The sequence below is a fragment of the Oryzias melastigma genome, linkage group LG24, assembly GCF_002922805.2.
Source record: "Oryzias melastigma strain HK-1 linkage group LG24, ASM292280v2, whole genome shotgun sequence".
In the NCBI taxonomy this organism is placed as follows: domain Eukaryota; kingdom Metazoa; phylum Chordata; class Actinopteri; order Beloniformes; family Adrianichthyidae; genus Oryzias; species Oryzias melastigma.
Genome location: NC_050535.1, coordinates 4,704,056 through 4,709,594, shown reverse-complemented (window position 1 = coordinate 4,709,594; position 5,539 = coordinate 4,704,056).

Sequence of the window (5,539 nt, the reverse complement as noted above, 5' to 3'; positions counted from 1 at the left end):
TTTATAGTGTGTATATATATATATATATATATTTTATGGACAAATAAAAAATAGTCACCTAAAGATTTATTGCAGATTTATTACATAAATAAGCTTAAAAATTAAAATCTCTCTTTTTATTAAATAATTTAGAATGAATAACTTCAAAAATACACTGATTTTATACTACAAACTTATTTTTTGCACAAATAATTAGATAATATTTAGTCAAATTAACTCGCTTTAACTTGTTATGGTATTTCTGTTATATGAATGTACTTTATTTGAGATTGAGAAATCTCTATTACAAGGGAGTCTTTTTCAAAAAGCAAATTAATTACAGTTAGAAAACAATTTAAAAAACATTTCTTTTAAAAACAGTCAGAAATAAAAAAATATTTAGTTTAAGATTCATCAAAAAACTGAATTTTTGTGTCAGCTTTGTCATCTATCAAGGAGTTTTCAGCACCAAGGACAGCTCACACATTAAAATGTATTTGTTTTGTGGGGGAAAAAACTCAATAAATGGACCTTTTGTTATGATTTTAATCACACTTAATGCCAATAACACTATCGGGATGCAGACGATTAGGTTCAGAGATCTCTGTTTGATCCACACACCTGTCTAAATCAAAGGACAAACAGCCCAGCACCTGACTGATCTTTAATTCCCGCCGCTCGCATCCGTCTCCGCCGACAAGCTGCTGCTCACCAACGAGCAGGGACCGGCGTCCCTCCCTCCAGATGTGCCGTAATCGCTGGATAACTTCATTCCACGGCCAACTGGAGACAGTTTTACGGTTAAATGCTCATCCAAACCCCCCCAGGTTAAGTGGTCCCCAGAGGAGGAGCGAGGAGCTGAATATTTACACAAACTCTGCCTTCCATCTCTCCCTGCACCATATTTCATAGACGTGCATATTCATGAAATGACCTGCATTTAATCTTTGCTTTTACATAAATGCATGAGTGGATGTCAACAATAACATCCTTATTTGTTACTTTGATAATCACAACAAAACCAGAATAAATTTACAGAAATCCTCAAACAAATGAAAATCTGTTTTACTCTCATTTAATTTGATTTGTTGCAATTATTTCTTAGTTTGGTCTCTTTCAGTTAAAAATTAATCTTCATAAGATAATCTCCATGTGAAAATATGAATTATTTATTATTGGTCATTTTTTTAGTCAATGGATTTTCAAAATAAAACAAAATCCTTGTTTTTTTTTTTTAATTTTCATGACTTTAAAGCACCTGAAGTCCTCATCCACAAAGGTTAGCAAGCTAATCAGATGTGATCGGCCGCAAGATTCTTGGAGTGTGATTGCAAAAGCCTCTTCGCAGACAACCTTCAAAAATCAAGAGGAAGTATGCGGCATGAAGGTTGAAGCATAATTGGAACCCGACACCAGATTTCCTTGTGTATTTTGTTTTCTTTTTTCCTCTGACCACATAAACATCTTTCAGAGAGAATGATCAGAATCACAAAACTCTGAGTGACCCAGCCCTCAGAGAGGGAGGGAAAAAAAAGTAATTTACAAGCCTGAGAAGCGTGAGCTGCTCTGCAGAGATGAGTGCATGCGCTGAATGCTGATGGCATTCTTTCACTTGCAGAGGAGATGATACGGAATTTTGTTTGTTTGTTGATTTCAATTAATAATCTGCAGAAAAATATGAATCAAATGCATAACATTTGTTCTGAGTGTGGAGATATTTATTATTTTAGGTTGTTGTGAGTTAAAGCTAAAATATCAAATCAACAATTTAGGATTGGAAAAAGAAAAAGAAGTTTGTTTTTCTTCTTCTGTACTGAAGCTTTAAGCAAAACTTTCTTAAAAATTGTCAAAATTTGCATGAAACAAGTAACCAGAGCAAAGTCATTTTTGAAAATTATGACATCACAACCATCAAAATCTCCCATTTATTTATTTTTTTCATAATAAGTTAACAAAACCAAAAGACCCATGTCGGGATATCCTAAGGAAGTTTCAAATTTATAATGGGATGGTGACAGGACCATCCCATAATAGGTAAAGTGTGAAATTTGACAATTTTCACACAATAAATGAACATAAATGTCACTAAATTTCACACATAAATCACCAGGTTTAGTCTACAATCACAACTGAAGCTTCGTTGACCTCTGACCTCCAGCAGTGGTCACCATTTTGAATTTAAGCTCCTAACTCTTCGAGCATCAATGGTGAAAATACTTGAATTGAATTGAATAGATGAATCGCTGGATCAAGCCGAATGAAACGATATAGTACTCGATATGACTATATTAGAAATATGGGTGTGGTTCACTAAAAACCTCTGTTGCCAAGGAAATCAAAAAATTTACTTTTGCTGATTCTTCCAAAAATTACATCAATTTGTTTGTCACCTCAAGACAACCAAAAACTAAAGTGGTTGCTATGGAGATAAACTAACTGAAACGCTACCATTTTGAGAAAAGTGGAGGTTTTAGAGCAGAGTGGTACAATTATTAATTTATTTTCAAAATAAAGTAACAAAACAAAAGAAAATCCTGTCTGGGATATCTTAAGGAAGCTTTGAAATTATTTATGGGATGGCCACAAGATCTACGCTTGGCTACATTCTGTTTTTTTTTCTCCGTTGCCAAGGAAATCCAAATATTTACTTTTACAGATTCTTCCAAAAATGACATTAACTTGTTCATCACCCCCAGACAAACAAAAAACATAATGGTTGCTATGGAGATAAACCAACAGAAATGCTACCATTTGAGAAAAGAGGGATTTTCAGAGCAGGGTGGCAGGGCCAGAAGTGGAGAGAGAGGGCAGCTGTGGGCACTACAACACTGCTTGTGGATTTGATTCTCATAATTTACTCTAGAATTCATTAAAACATATTAGAAGCTTAAATTAACTGTTTTTTGATAAATATATTTTGTGATTTTTCATAAGAGCGTGAATCCAGAGCGTAGCCACACTCATCAGCATCAAGGATCTGCACAATTGTGACTTATTTTCAGCTCTGCCTGAAATGTGCTTTGACTTTGAACTCATAAAATGTGCAAGAGTCGGCTTAAAGAGGCTGTATCACAGCTGCACATGCTGCAGAGCGCTGCGGCGTCTGGATGCCTCAACTTCAACACGTTTAGAAAGTTTTGATAAAAATGAGGAAGATAAATTAAAGCGGATTTTAGTGGGATTTTTTTTTTGCTTGTGGTGTATTTTGCACATTTCAACAAAATTTGTGTTCGCTCTCCCTTCAAACATAATGAAATGAACCTTGGTGATAGTTTCGTGAACATTCATTAATTCAGGGTTTTCTTTTTTTTTTTTTTGCATTCGAAAATACTTTTCATGCAAGAAAATAAAAGCTATTCAGACAGAGAGTGCATTCCTTTATGCCAGGAAAAAACTCTTTTGTGTGTGTGGAGCAAGGTCGTTTCATTTCTGCAGCAAAACTTTGGTCTGAAGTCAAACTGCCAACTAGAAGAGGGTTTTCAGCTCTGCAGTGAAGCTGAATTTATTCTATTTTATGTAATCAGACAGCAAAAAAGAAACTTTAAAAGGTTAATGTTTTAGAAGTCCTGAAAACTGCCGGTAATCATGCAAACTTAGCATTATGTTTTTTTAAATAACATTTGTATTAAGAATTAAGTTATTATTTTTTCTGCCTTGTGTAAGAAAGAAAGCATCATTTTGACATTCAAACCTTCAAAATTAGTTCTGCTCCTTATACAGTTTTTATTTTATTGAACCAAAAATGATGTTTAGTTCTGATTTTAATTTTAAAGTAGTGAGATTCATATCTAACAGACCAATTGGGTGTCATTATTTTTCTTGTTGGTCTATTTTCTTGATAAACAGAAATGATATTGAACGTAATCCCTGAGGAACACCTCTCAAAATGAAGGAGTCTCAACTGAACCCCTCATCTCAGCTCTTCAATTTGAAGTAGATCTTCAGTATCAGAAGTTCTTTAAAGTTATCCCTAAAGGCTAATTTGTTTTTAATTACATTTTTTTAATTAATTAGAATAGTTTGTTTCTATAACTGCGATGCAGGCTTCGTTTTTTGCTGCTCAGAATCTTCTGGGTGGTGGCGCAGTGGTTAGCGCTCTCGCCTCACAGCGAGAAGCCCTGGTTCAAATTCCAGCTGGGACTCCCAGAATGCATTTCTCCTATGCATGCATGAATGAGCTTTTTCTAGCTTCTAAAAACAAGCTTCATAAGTTATTTGGTGTCTCTTTTCCACTGAGGGTTTTTTTTTCACGGCAAATTTGTAGTGTAGACCGCTAGCGTACTGCTAGTTTTCTCTGTATCCGTCTTTCTTTTGCTTATGTGCAGGCTGCTGTGACTCCGCCCATTCTCCTGCTAAGCAGTCACAGCTGACTGCATTTCAGTAATTAGGTTCTGTATACTTAAGGAACTCTACTGAAGCGCTCAGTGTCGGATCGTTTTGTGTCCTGGCTAGGTTTCTGAGCCCAATGATCTTGTTTGAATATGTAAATTAAACCCCTTGGACTTGGACTGGCGTAGACCACTAGCGTGCTGCTAGCTTATCCTGTATCAAACCATCGCCAGATGGCGATGAACGTCTACAGTTCCACTACAGACCAGGCCTTGCTGTTGTTTGCTGGCATTTGCAATATAGACTTGTATCCAAAAAGCCTCGCCGTCACTGAGCAGTTTGTTTCACGACGCTGGCGTGGTGTAGACTGCTAGCATGTCATTGTAGTGCGACGACTAGAAAAGCAACAATAATGGAGGTCATCCAGCAGCTTTACTTTTTATTTCTTTACTTTATGTACATCGTGTATAACAGGAATTCAATAATGTTTGAAATATGATTCCAGGCGGCTAAGAAGGATACCGCCGTTGAATGCGTTAGCTTAAATTAGCGCTATATTGGCACTTTCCAATGTCATCATCGCTTTCTGCAAATCATTGGGTGGCTATAGTTGCTCTGCCCCAACAATCTGTTCCATTTTTCTAAGGACCTACAACCAATGGGGACCCCCAACAGGTATGGTTCGGTACTTTATTATATACATTATTATATACATATATATATATGGTTATATTAGCTTTTTGGACTATTTTGGAGATTACCTAATGTTTCAGCTACATGCTAGCTGTGTTGGCTAATTTAGGATTTTTTTTGTTGTCTTTAGGTTATTTTGAAGCTTAGCTTTTTTAGCTCCATGCTAGCTGTTTTGGTTAATTTTGGATTTTTGTTGTTGTTGTTTTTAGGCTATTTTGGAGTTTAGCTAACATTTCAGCTACATGCTAGCTGTTTCAGCTAATTTAGGCTTTTTATAAAAGTTTTTTAGGCTGTTTTGGAGTTAAGCTAATATTTATACACAAACTTTTTTGGCTAAATTAGGCTTCTTTCAGTTTTTTTTCTTTTTGCTATTTTGGAGTTTAGCTAACATTTCAGTTACATGCTAGCTGTTTCCACTTATTTAGGCTTTTTATAAAAGAAAAGATATTAAAGCTGATTTGGAGTTAAACTAATATTTACAAGATAGCTTTTTTGTCGAATTTAGGCTTCTTTCTGTTTTTTTTTTGTTTGTTTGTTT